A 13,212-nucleotide genomic window follows, 5' to 3' on the forward strand; every position below is an offset into this window, starting at 1 on the left:
GAGGCAATTTTAAGATGGCTTCCCGCTTGGAGCATAAACTAAAGAGGAGCCTTTAAGGGATATGCCCAGAGCTACCCTTTGTAGCTTCAGTGCGCACATGGAGCATGAGCTATTTCTGGTGACGTCTTTAGGAGAGCGGTTGTTGTTGTTAGGTGCCATTGCGTCGGTTCTGACTCATTGTGACCTTACGTACAACAGAACGAAATACTGCTCGGTCTTGCACCATCCTCACAATCGTTGTTATGCTTCTGCCCATTGTTGCAGCCACTATGTCAGTCCATCTTGTGAGGGTCTTCCTCTTTTTCTCTGACCCACTACTTTACCAAGCATGATGTCCTTCTCCAGGGACTGGTCCCTCCTGATAACATGTCCGAAGTACATGAGAGGAAGTCTTGCCATCCTTGCTTCTAAGGAGCGTTCTGGCTGTATTTCTTCCAAGACAGATTTGTTCTTTCTTCTGGAACTCCATGGTATATTCAATATTCTCCACCAACACCATAATTAGGAGCCCTGGCGGAGCAACAGTTAAGCACTCAGCTGTAAACCAAAAGGCTGGCAATTCAAACCCACCCAGTGGCTCCGCAGGAGAAAGACTGGTGATCTGCTCCCTTAAAGATTACAGGCTAGAAAACACTATGGGGCAGTTCCACTCTGTCACATGGGGGCACTATGAGTTGAAGTTGACTCAATGGCACCTTACAGCAACAATAACAGGGGTCAGGAGCTGGCCATAAGAGTGAAAATAAAAAAGGAAATGACAGATTCAGGCTGAGTCAAATATCAATATCTGCATTTGTATTCTGAATAAAGTAAGTTTTGAGGGGGTGTGTGTGTGTGTGTATTTCATATACACACACAGTATTTGATAACAAAGCAATGATTCACAGTGGTCCTTTTAGCACCACCCATCTGTGAACCCTCGATTTTACCATCAGGTGCACCTCCTAATGGTTCTATGGGGTGTTTGCTGCAATTGTGCAGCACTGTAATCGCTGTTTTCCGGAGTACAGCTCAGGGGGTGAGCATACTGGGTGTAAAATCCTTTACTCTTTTTGGAAACCTCAAAACCAACAAATGACTTCCTTTCTTAATCTCCTCTGGGCAATGACAAAGCTGTGTGTGTAGTTATGTAATGTGTTGTGGCCCTGCAGGCCAGGACCCTCCTACGCACAGTAGATTTGAATCATTCTGGTATAACTGGTTGGTGTGCATCCTACCTTCCCAGTGGAGAGAGGCAAGGCAGAGAGGTCACTCAGGTTGTTCCTGCCCTGTGCTGCTGAGTCTGGGCGGCCCAGCATTGGAACTTGAGCGCCTGCCTTTTTTATCTTTGCTTTAGATATTTCCTGATCATTTTGTCCCTGACAGACACACTGGCACAGTTTCAAAAAACGAGAATTAATGTAGTGAGCTATCTCTTGAGGAAGGCCTATAGACCTGCGTGCTACCACATGGCTTGTGGGCTGGAATTAAGGTGGGAATTTTTTCTCCATCATGGTAAAATCCCGTCCTGCCCCTGGAGAACATGTGCAGAAGGCAGTGGAGGGCTGTGTGTGTGACAGAAGCAGCTGCGTTTTAGAATCTGACAATTGTTCTTTTAGTTTTACTTGTGTTTATGGTTTAAAAATGGTATTGTGTTTGGGGAAATGACTGTTTTGTCTTCAACCCATTGTCAACAGGGAAGTGATTTCTAAGGGAGGCAAGAATATGTGGCTTTTACGTTAACCCAGTTGTTCTTCGTTCTAAACTTATTAATTTTAAAAACCGACTCATTTTTTGCTGGCAAAATTTGTCCTTGGGTAGCGTGTTAGCGAGTAGTTATGCTGTATTACTTTACAATAAAGAGCTAGGAAGTAATCCTGGTTTTTGTAAAGAATGGTATCTTGTGCCTTTCTAGTAACCACCATGTGATGGTCCTGGATGGCATGGAGACGTCGGTGAGGGGACATCTGTTGTCCCCAGAGGCTGAAATACCTGAGCTGTAGAAATCTGCTGCTGCGGGAAACCTCACAATAAGCATTTATTAATGTCCTGCTGTATACCAGGCACCCTGCTGGCTGCTTGAAAAAATAAAATAAACCAGTTGCCATCAAGTCAGTTCTGACTCATGGTGACCCCACGTGCATCAGAGTGGAACTGTGCTCCATAGGGTTTTCAGTGACTGTGATCTTTCATCCAGAGTACCTCTGGTTAGAGTTGAACCACCAACCTTTTGGTTAGTACCCAAGCACTTAACCTTTGTGCCATCCGGGACTCAGTGCTGGCTGCTTAGGGAACATAAACAAGACCCATGGTGTGCTGCTGAGTTGCCTGCGGGGCTCTGGGTTGAATGACTCTCACAGAAACAGTTGTTGGAGGGCTGGTCGGTTTCTTAGTGCCTGTGTGTAAGATCAATGTGCTTAATGAAACTTGGAGCAGCTAACAGTCAGGATTGGCCCCGGCTTTCCAGTTGTGAATATTCAGTAATGCTGTATGAGCAGTGAAATGCTATGTGGTCAGCACACCAAGACTGGACGTCCCTGAGCTATTGTTAGCAAACGTATTTATAGCAGTGTCAGTCTGTCATATAAATAAGAATCACATTTGGGTTACATGGTAATTAAATGGTAAGTAAGTGGCTTACGTTCATTCAACAAACATTTATTAGAGCCTCTGGCGCCAGGCACTGTGTGTGGTGCCCTTGTCTGCCTATCCGCTGCCCCTGTGGAGGGATGGTCACAGCAGTACTGTCAGCTGTCCAAGAGAGGTTGTGCAGATGGTGGTGGAGCAGGGATGGGCGAGCACCCAAGTCCACTGTTGCCGTCATGAAGGGCTTCAAAGAGGGGATGAGCTGGTCTTATCGGTACCATTTTTCTAACAGCATGTGCTCACCTCCTGTCTCTGTGTTGCATTTTGGTATTTCTCGCAATATTTCAGACTTTTTCATTATTATATCTATTTTGATCATCTGTCCTTAGTAATCTTTGATGTTACTATCATGATTGTTTTGGGGTGCCGCAAACCATGTTCATGTTAAGACGATGAACTTAATTGAGAAATGTCCGTGTTCTGACTGCTCTACCGACCCACAGGGTTTCCAAGGAGTGGCTGGTGGATTTGAACTGCAGATCTTTTGGTTAGCAGCCATAGCTCTTAACCACTATGCCACCAGGGCTCCGTAATGTAATATCACCCAGTGCCGTCGAGTTGATTCCAACTCCTAGCAACCCTATAGGGCAGAGTAGAACTGCCCCATAGAGTTTCCAAGGAGCGCCTGGTGGATTTGAACTGCCGACCCTTTGGTTAGCAGCTGTAGCACTTAACCACTACACCACCAGGGTTTCCATAATGTAATATAAAATATGCCCTATGTTAATATTCTTTCTTATCCCCTGAATTGGGATGAACCAGAAAAAATCCATGTTGAGAATTTTTCAAGTATGAAAAGATTGAAAATAAAAGCACATGTAAAATTGTCAACAGAGATATGGTTGGAGACCATGAAGTGAATTTAAACAGGCACCTGACGCGTCATCACATGGATGAATACAATGCAGTGCAAAGCGAGAAGACAAAAACGGCTGGAGAAAGTGTCAGAAGTGTTGTGAACAAGCAACAAAAACATTAGACGAGTTTGCCATTCCAGAGTGCCTTAAGATGAAATTAGATAAATAGTTGTTGACGCATGTATTGAATTAGTTACTGTTTGGAAACCCTGGTAGCATAGTGGTTAAGAGCTATGGCTGCTAACCAAACGTTCAGCAGTTGGAATCCACCAGGCGCTCCTTGGAAACCGTATGGGGCAGTTCTACTCTGTTCTATAGGGTCGCTGTGAGCTGGAATTGAATCGACGGCAACGGGGTTTTTTTTTTAATGGTTGTTTGGGTTAACTGAATATTCAGGAGTCTGTAAAATTTTAAGTCCAATTATTGCTTCAGTTGGTCAAAATTTTCAGTCAATGGAGAGAATACACCTACTTCTCCTTATCAAGGTGGTTAGGTTCTAAAACCAGACCACTATGCGAAAACTGGCACTATGCAAAATACTCACGATTTCCTGCCTAGGCCTCCCCTCCTCCCTGGCTGCGGCCCTCAGGTGGCTGCAGACCCTCTGTAGCTACACCGGTCACTGGGTCACCCTTGTTCTACTCACCGGAATCTGAATTTGCGCTTTGAGCTGCTGGCTGGGCGTACTTAGCTGCCTGGCATCCCAGCTTGGGTGCCATGTTCCCTTGGCGCGGGAAACGGTGGTGTGGGCTGGGTGGTGTCTGGCAGCCGTTGCCCGCGCTCTGTTCCTAGCATCTTCCGGATGGTGCCTGTGTGGTAGGCAAGTGTGGGGCTGAGGGTGGGACGTGCCGGGAGAGAGCCAAGACGAAGGGAGGTGCCAGTTGGGAGGAGCTGGAGCCTCATGGGTTCCAGACTGGGGCTAAAACCCCGGGGGCAGCACTGCTGCTCCATCAGTGTGCCCTAGTTGAGCTGTGTGCGGCAAGAGTGTGTGGGATGGCAGAGTCATTAATGTGCAAAATAGTTGGATGGTAGATTTTTACTGTTGTCGTAAATGTGATAGGTCGAATGGTAGATTTTCACTATTGCCGTAAGTGCAAAACGTCAGATAACATAAGTGAGGAGTAGGTGTATCAGGGAAATGATGCCCCATTTGGCCTTAAAACTTAGCTCCAAAATTAGAAATAATCTAGAAAAATGAATATTCTCTTTGAAAGTGGATGTTGCCAGTAGATTGAGTTGGTCAATTGTAGGAGTTAACACTCAGTTCATACAAGACAGTGAGGTATGTCTGCTGACACTGGGAATGAAAACAAAGACACACAGGTCTGTACATAAAAACCACTGTGTATCAAATTTTAGAGAAGTACAATAATGATTTGTAACAGATTTATTCTGTTACCACGGATAATGGCTGTAATATGATTAACTTTGTTGATTTGCTCAGAAATGATAGTGAAATCATATGGCATATGTCAGGGCAAAATGATAATTTTGAAGACTCTTACTTAGTGCACTGACCTGCAGACACTAACCATCACAGAGTGGTGAAAGCAACAAGGTTTTTAAGAAAAGATCGACTGGTAGAAAGTGCTGTGCACACACTTCAATTAATTATTAAAATAAACACAAAAACCCAAACCTATTTCTGTCGAGTCAATTCTGACTCATAGTAACCCTATAGGACAGAGTAGAACTCCCCTATAAAGTTTCCAAGGAGCGCCTGGTGGATTCGAACTGCAGACCTTTTTGTTAGCAGCTGCAGCTCTTAGCCACTGTGCCACCAGGGCAATAAAGGATGCTGAACTGGAAGAATTTTTAGGAGACTGTTGTGAACTTCTTTGAATATTTTATATTCTGACATTGTCTACCAAATTTTCAGAAAATAATTTAAGGAAACCTGTACTGGGTTGCCCAACAAGATGACAGTGTATATACCATGTTAGAAACCTCTGCGATGAATTAGCTCAGAATAATATAAAATATTGACAAATGGGTGTGTATCAAATTAATTTTGGAAACTTTAAAATCTTTGGAGAAAGTTACAGTAAGATTGCAGAGTGAACAATTAACAATGAACAGTGTTTTTGGTTTGTGGTTGGAAACTAAGTGAAAATTAAGAACTCTTCATAATGCATTTGGAAACACATTGAAAAATTTAATATCAGGGAAAGAGATATTAAATTAAATTAAAATCTGGATATTATCTAGATCCTCATTATCAAATTCTAATTCTGAACTTAAGGTGAAGGCCATATTACATTTAAAAAGCATTTGGGAAATGACAGAAAATCTGAACAGGAGCAATACTGACAATGTAACAAAGAACAGCAGTTCAGGAATACTCTTATTTCAAATGATGGTGTTGGTGAGATGGAATTATGTCTCAAAATGAAAGAAAAAAATTGAGATAAAAACAACTGTATTTTTAATATTGACTATATTGACAAGCTTTGATAGTGTACAAAGAGTTGAGAAAAAAAAAAAGTATTCTTGAATATTGGGAAGAAAACTGTTCACATTATCCCCAGTGTCTCTAAAGAAGCAAAACCAATAAAGCATATAAACATATACATATAGAGAGAGAGCTTTGTATCAACGAAATGGGTCACACGGTTTTAGAGGCTGTAACGTCCCAAGTCCTTGGGCAGGAAAGAAGCTTCTGATTCACATAGCCACAGGGGCTGGCGAACCCACGGTTGGCAGGCTGGAGAGCAGGGCTGTTGCTTACAGGCTCTGGAGATCGACAAATCTCAAGATCAGCAGGCAAGACCGCAGGTAAGTTGCTAGTTCAAGTCTGAAGAACCAGAGGTCAGATGCAAAGAAGCCAGCTGCAGGATCCAGAACAAGCGAAAGTCCAGGCAAGGAGAGTAGGAAGGACTAGGCGGCGGAGGGCAGAGAGAAGGCTGAGGGGGGTGGTGAGCCGCCACAGTCCCCGCTCCTGCCGGTGCCACTCACCGCAGAACCCATCGTGGGGGTGATCACGTATGAAATCTCAACAGGAAAGTGATCACAATATTATATGACGGCCAAAACACTGAGAATCACGGCCCAGCCAAGTTGACACACAGTCTTAACCATCTCACCCAGTTATGTGGAATTGCTGTGGTAGTTTTGGGGTACCAGCTACTCAGGTTAGTGCTGAGAAAGCTTTCTCAGGTTTAAATTCATCTTGTGAGACCACAGGGAGAGCTTAAATGAAAAAATATCAGAGAACATACTTTTAATTAGGTGTAATTATGTTTTTTTTTTAAATTATGGTTTATTACAATGACGTTTTCTTAATGAACTTTATAATTGCATTTTATTATAAATCTATATTTGTAATAAAATGTTGATTTAATGTAGTGTTATGGTAATTCTTCAGCTTAGAACTCTGGTGAATATTAAAGTATTAAATATTTTATTGCTGTTTGCTTTTATGTATTGATGTATTAGGTATGATAGCACACTTCGTATTTCTAGTATTTCATGATTAACTTCCTACCAATTTTACGTGACTGTTACATGTTAGTAGTGAAATGTCGTGTATGTCAGCATTGTTTGTTTTCATTGTATTTTATGGCGTTAAGTTGAGAATTTCCTACTAAAAAGCATTTTAAATCTTCAATTTAATACGTATACAATATGTTAAGAGTGTTTTTATCACAGTACTATTTTTAAAGTGACTCAGTGGTGCAGTGAATTCTAGTATATTTAAAAAATATTTTATGTTGTGTTTTTTTATTGAAATGTTTTGACACAGATTAAAATTGGACATCATTGTCACTTTAGATTTAATTATCCATGAAAGCGTATAAGGAAATAGTTTGATATTACTATTTTCAAAACTAATTATAAAGTCTTGGGATGAACAAAATTTGAGCTAATATAAAAATGCAATAGTATTTGCAGCGTAAAGTATGGATTTGGTAGCCATATTTCTTCAGGTGAAATTGCTCCAGGTTATCCATTTGCTGAACATAAATTTGAGATCGGAGAGTAAAAAACAGTTTCAGACTGGTTCAGCCATGGTCTGCGAAGCAAAACCGAAACAGAACTGAGCTGGCACAATATAGTTCATAAAGAAAATGTTTATAAAGAAAATACTGTCTGGGGTCTTAAAAGCTTGTGAGCAGCCATCTAGGTTACATCTACTGGTCCCATCCTGTCCAGAGCAAAGAGGAATGAAGAAAACAGGAGACACAAGGGAAATATTAGTCCAAAGGACTAAAGGACCACCAGTACCACAGCCTCCACCAGTCTGAGCCCAGAAGAACTAGATGGTACCCAGCTACCACCACCGGCGGCTCTGACAGGAGTCATAATAGAGGGTCTTGGACAATAGTGGTAGAACAATATAGAACAAAATTAAAATTCACACACACACAAAAAGACCAGACTTACTGATTGGACAAAGGACTGGAGGAACCCCTGAGACTATGGCCCCTGGACACCCTTTAACTCAGAACTGAAATTACTCCCGAAGTTCACCCTTCAGCCACAGATTAGACAGGTCTATAAAACAAATAATAATACATGTGAGGAACGTGCTTCTTAGTTCTGTCATATATTTGAGACCAAATGGGCAACACCTGCCAAAAGCAATGACAAGACGAGGAGGGACAGGAACAATGGATGAATGGATGTGGGGAACCCAGGGTGGGGAAGGGGATAGTGTTGACACATTGTGGGGATTGCAACCAATGTCACAAAACAATTTGTGTATAAATTGTTGAATGAGAAACTCACATGCTCTGTAAACTTTCACCTAAAACACACACGCACAGAAATGAGTAAAGAGTCTTCGTCCTGAAAATTTTTTTTTGTGAACCAGAATGATGACTGGAACAGAAAAAATTACGGTTCAAAGCCCTGCTTTAAAGGAGTAAAGCCATCTTTTGTTGGACTGCTGACTTGGGTAAGGTGGTCACATTCCATCATGCCTGGGCCCTGGGTGGAGCAGGGAGGAGTTGTGCAGATATGTATGTCATAATGACATGTGTTCTCTCTTCCTCCCCCTAATTTTCTGGGCTCCTTTAGGGTGGGAAGCAGGTCTTTCTTCACGTATCCCTTTTTTCTGGAGCACCAGAGGAGCTGTCTGTGATTGGAGAATGAATATATAAATCTTGGGGGCCCATGAATGATTTACGCTGCCACTAAATCTCTGGTACAAAATTTGGGTTGGGTTTTGAAACACAACTCTTTTTATTTATAGTCACAATGTGTACATTTCCCTGAAATGTATGTATTTCTGATTATGATGCCTTTGGTTTCTTAGAAACTCAATGTCAGTTTTAAAATTGTCAGTCAGGCTTCAGCAATACCTGTAGATGACCCTCCTGCTGGCTGGGATGTAAGCAGAACTATGTAATAACAGCTTGTATTTGTGGAGCCTTCAGTGTGGATTATACCTCAACATAAAGAAAACAAAAATCCTCACAACTGGACCAATAAGCAACATCGTGATAAACGGAGAAAAGTTTGATGTTGTTGAGGATTTCATTTTGCTTGGATCCACAATCAGTGCCCATGGAAGCAGCAGTCAGGAAATCGATGTATTCCATTGGGAAAGTCTACTGCAAAACACCTCTTTAAAATATGAAAAAGCAAAGATGCCAGTTTGAGGACTAAGGTGTGCCATGGTGTTTTCAGTCGCCTCATACCCATGTGAAAGCTGGACGTTGAATAACCGTTGAAGACCAAAGAACAATCTATTCTTTTAAATTACAGTGTGGCGAAGAATATGGAATATACCATGGACTGCCAAAAGCACCAATGAATCTGTTTCAGAAGAAATACAGCAAGAATGCTCCTTAGAGGCAAGGATGGCAAGACTTGATCTCACATACTTTGAACGTATTGTTAGAAGGGACCAGTCTCTGCAGAAGGACATCATGCTTGGTAAAGAAGCGGATCAGTGAAAGAGAGGAAGACCCTCAGTGAGGTGGAATGACTCAGTGGCTGCAAGAATAGGCTCAGGCATAGCGATGTTTGTGAGGGTGGTGCAGGACTGGCAGTGTTTTGCTCTGTTGTGCATGGAATTGCTGTGAGTCAGAACCGACTCAATGGCACCTAACAACAATAGCAGTAAAGTTTGTGGAGTACTTAATATGCTAGAGATAGGGACTATTATTGTGCCCCTTTAACAGATGAGAAAGCTGATCCTTAAAGAGCTTCAGTAACTTGCTTAGGATTACATGCCAGTAAGAGGTGGAGCTGGAACTCTTCTAAAACTAGCTGGAACTCTTTTAAAACTAGGGCTGTTTGATTCTAGCCCTAGATGGTGATATTGCAGTTAGTGATAGCTTAGCATCTGCCCAGTACTATCCGAAAAATATCCGAGTAACTCCTGTGAGGCAGTTCCAGACAGGGCTTTGTTATCAAGATGTGATGGTGCTCAGCCTCCTTACAGGTGGGTGTTGGTGTGTGGCTGAATGCACAAACATGGAGGAGGAAACAATGCCTGTTACCAAAATGGGCTGGTATTCACCTCTTACATGGAGATTAGAAATCTACTCTGTTGGACCCTTATAGGAATGAATTGTTTCCTCTTCACTATATTTCCACTGGAGCTCTGATGGCCCAGTGGTTGAGAGCTGCAGCTGCTAACCAAAAGGCTGGAAGTTCGAATCCACCAGCCACTCATTGGAAACTCTATGGGGCAGTTCTCCTCTGTCCTGTAGGGCCTCTGTGAGTTGGAATTGATTTGACAGAAATGGGTTTGGTTTTTTGGTTTATATTTCTACCTCCTAGCATAGTGTCTGTTTCCAATAACCTGATGTTCAGGGACAGATTATCCAAAAGGCATGGGTAAGCATGGTACCTATCTTGCTTCCCAGATCACCTGTAGTGAATAATTTCACAGGTTTTCAGCACGTGAAAGACTGCTTCTGGGTATGGCTGGCACCTGTCTCTCTCCCAACCCACAGCACCCTTCTACAGAATCAAAGCCTCTTTTCAACTTCACAATCCATATGACAGGGGTGGATGACCCAGTAAGCAAGGTAAGCACGGGCTTACTTGTGCTTGCTTATGTGAAATTGTTCACTACAGATGATCTGGTAAGCAGGGTAAGCACTGTGCTTACCTTGCCTGTTGGATAACTCGCCCCTGCTGATGTCATTATTTTATAGAACCACAATGAATTATGGTTATTACATGTGTGGCTTTCTACCAAGGTTTCCTCCTTATAACATTTTTCCAGTTTCATTTGAGAATGAGGTTTAATTTAGTATTTTAAAAGTAAAACAACCCTCAAGTGTTAAGAAATAAAAAACACTTTTTTCTTCCCATGAGTCAAGGTTGACAATAATGTCATTTAAAACTTAGATTGTAGGACCATTTTAACACCCATAAATTACAGGGGTTATTTAGTGAACTGGAGTATTATAATTTTAAGACTCCTGTCTTACGTACTGGAGAATTTATTAACATAATTATTATGTGTACAGAACAATAAATTTTCTAACTTCAGAAGGCAAGTATTTCATTTACTTGGTCTATCGCCCAAACAGATGTTGTGTTTTTAAATAATGCATTAAAAAATTAATTAAAAAAATACGCTTCCTGAAAGCTTTTGTGCTCTGTGTTGGGCGTAGTAAATGGGGTAGCACAGCTTTGTATTTAGAAATTCTCTAGGAAAGAAAATCGACATAAACTAAGTGGGTTAAAAGATTAAATCACTTTTTTTAATGTTTTACAGTCATTCGGAGGATGAAGTAGAATAATGAGGTCACCTACCAAATGGTCATAGCTTGGAAGACACCCAGTAGATAAAATACTTGTGAATTTTTCATTGTGTTTTGAGACACTCTCATAATGGAATTAGGAGAACCTTGGTTTCCTAATTAATGTTTGATAACTTTAGGCATTACTTTTTCCTTCCTTCCTTAATCCCCATTTTAAGGACTACACACATGCACAGGTTTGAGTGTTAACGTGCTTTTCCACGGAAGGTGCCAAAAGTGGCAAGAGGGAAAACTGAAATCCTTTTCTTTTCAAGGGAGGTAGAATGTGAAATGCAGGTTCTTCTTCCCTTTTTCTAGAAGTCAGTTTTGTTTTGAGTTAAAAGTGGCTTAGTAGTTGTTTCTAGTTCATGATGAAGAATGGGGCATTTGATAACTTTGGATCAAAGTTTGAATTAAATTGGTTCAGTGAAAACAAGTTGGGTGTTCATAAGGAGCCCTGGTTGGTGATTTGATGAATTCAAATTCAAATTCACCAGCCACTCCACAGGAGAAAGATGTGGCAGCGTGCTTCCGTAAAGATTGCAGCCTTGGAAACGCTATGGGGCAGTTCTACTCTGTCCTGTAGAGTCTCTGTGAACCGGAATTGACTCGATGGCAATGGGTTTGGTTTTTGGTTCACATGAAAATCACTGCTACCCTAAAGTCTGTTTTTCCCCTTAAATAGCTTTGTTGAGGATAATTGACATACAGTAAATTACACATATTGAAAACAATACAGCTTGATACATATTTTGACGTATGTATATACCTGTAGAACCATTACCACATTCAAGACAATGAACGTGCCTATCACCACCAAAAGTCTCCTTGTGCCTTTTTGTAATCCATCCCTCCCGCTCCTTCTGGCACCTTTCTCATCCCTACATAACCACAGGCTGCATTCTGTTACTATAAATTAGTTTTTATAAAAATGTAATCATACAGCATGAACTCTTTTTGTTTGGCGTAATTCATGATACTCATTCATGTTGTTTATGTATCAGTACTTTATTCCGTTTTATCGATGAGTAACGTTTGATTATATGGATATAACCGTAATTTATCTTTTCACCTGTTGAAGGACATTTGGATTGTTTCCAGTTTTTGGTTACAGGCAGTCCCTGGGTTACGAACGTCTGGCTTACGGACAACTTGTACTTAAAAATGGACTGCCACAAAGCCTATTACATTAAAAACTTGAGTTAAATATGATTGTTCCTAATAACAAATGCATGCAGTGCTTTTGATGCTCATGAAAACATTGCGAGGTTTGGAAGTGTTTCTTAAGTGTTTTATGTGCGTAGGAAGGTATAATATATACTATATACTAAAACGTTTGACAAATGCCCTGAGTAATAACCATACGTACACATTCTGAGTTACCTACAATTTCAACTTAAGGACAGACTTAGGAACGGATCTTGTGTGTAACCCAGGAACTTCCTGTCTTACAAATAAAATTGCCATGAACCTTTATATACAACTCTTTGTATGGACATATGTTTTAGTTTCTCTAGGGTAAATATCATGGAGTAGAATGGCTGGGTCATATGGTTGGTATATATTTAACTTTTTAAGAAATTGCCACACTGTTCTTCAAAGTGGTTGTAGCAGTTTACATTCCCATCAGCAATGTATGAGAGTTCATTTGCTCCACATTCTCACCAACACGAAGTAGGTCAGTCTTTTATTTTACCCATTCCAAAAAAACCAAAAAACCAAAGCTCTTGCTGTTGAATTGATTCCGACTCATAGCAGTCCTATAGGACAGAGTAGAGCTGCCCCATAGGGTTTCCAAGGAGTAGCTGGTGGATTTGAACTGCTGAGACAAACTCTTCACCACCGTACAACCAGGGCTCCATTCTAATAGGTGTGTAGAAGTATCTCATTGTGTTTTAAATTAAATTTTCCAGATTACTAATGATGTTGAACTTCCTTTCTTATACTTATTGCCATCTCTGCTTTCGGTGAAATGTCCACTCTTTTTTTTTTTTCATTTTTTAAATTACCTTTTTCCCCTTATT

The 13,212-nt window shown here is 41.1% G+C and overlaps 1 protein-coding gene across 5 annotated transcripts in view; it reads left to right on the top strand.

The window, feature by feature from the left end:
• The window catches only part of DOCK9 (dedicator of cytokinesis 9), a 345,105-nt gene that overhangs the window by 41,107 nt on the left and 290,786 nt on the right, over positions 1-13,212 (top strand). The gene's annotated exons all lie outside the window — the stretch shown is intronic.

The sequence above is a fragment of the Loxodonta africana genome, chromosome 17 (assembly GCF_030014295.1).
Source record: "Loxodonta africana isolate mLoxAfr1 chromosome 17, mLoxAfr1.hap2, whole genome shotgun sequence".
Lineage (NCBI taxonomy): Eukaryota > Metazoa > Chordata > Mammalia > Proboscidea > Elephantidae > Loxodonta > Loxodonta africana.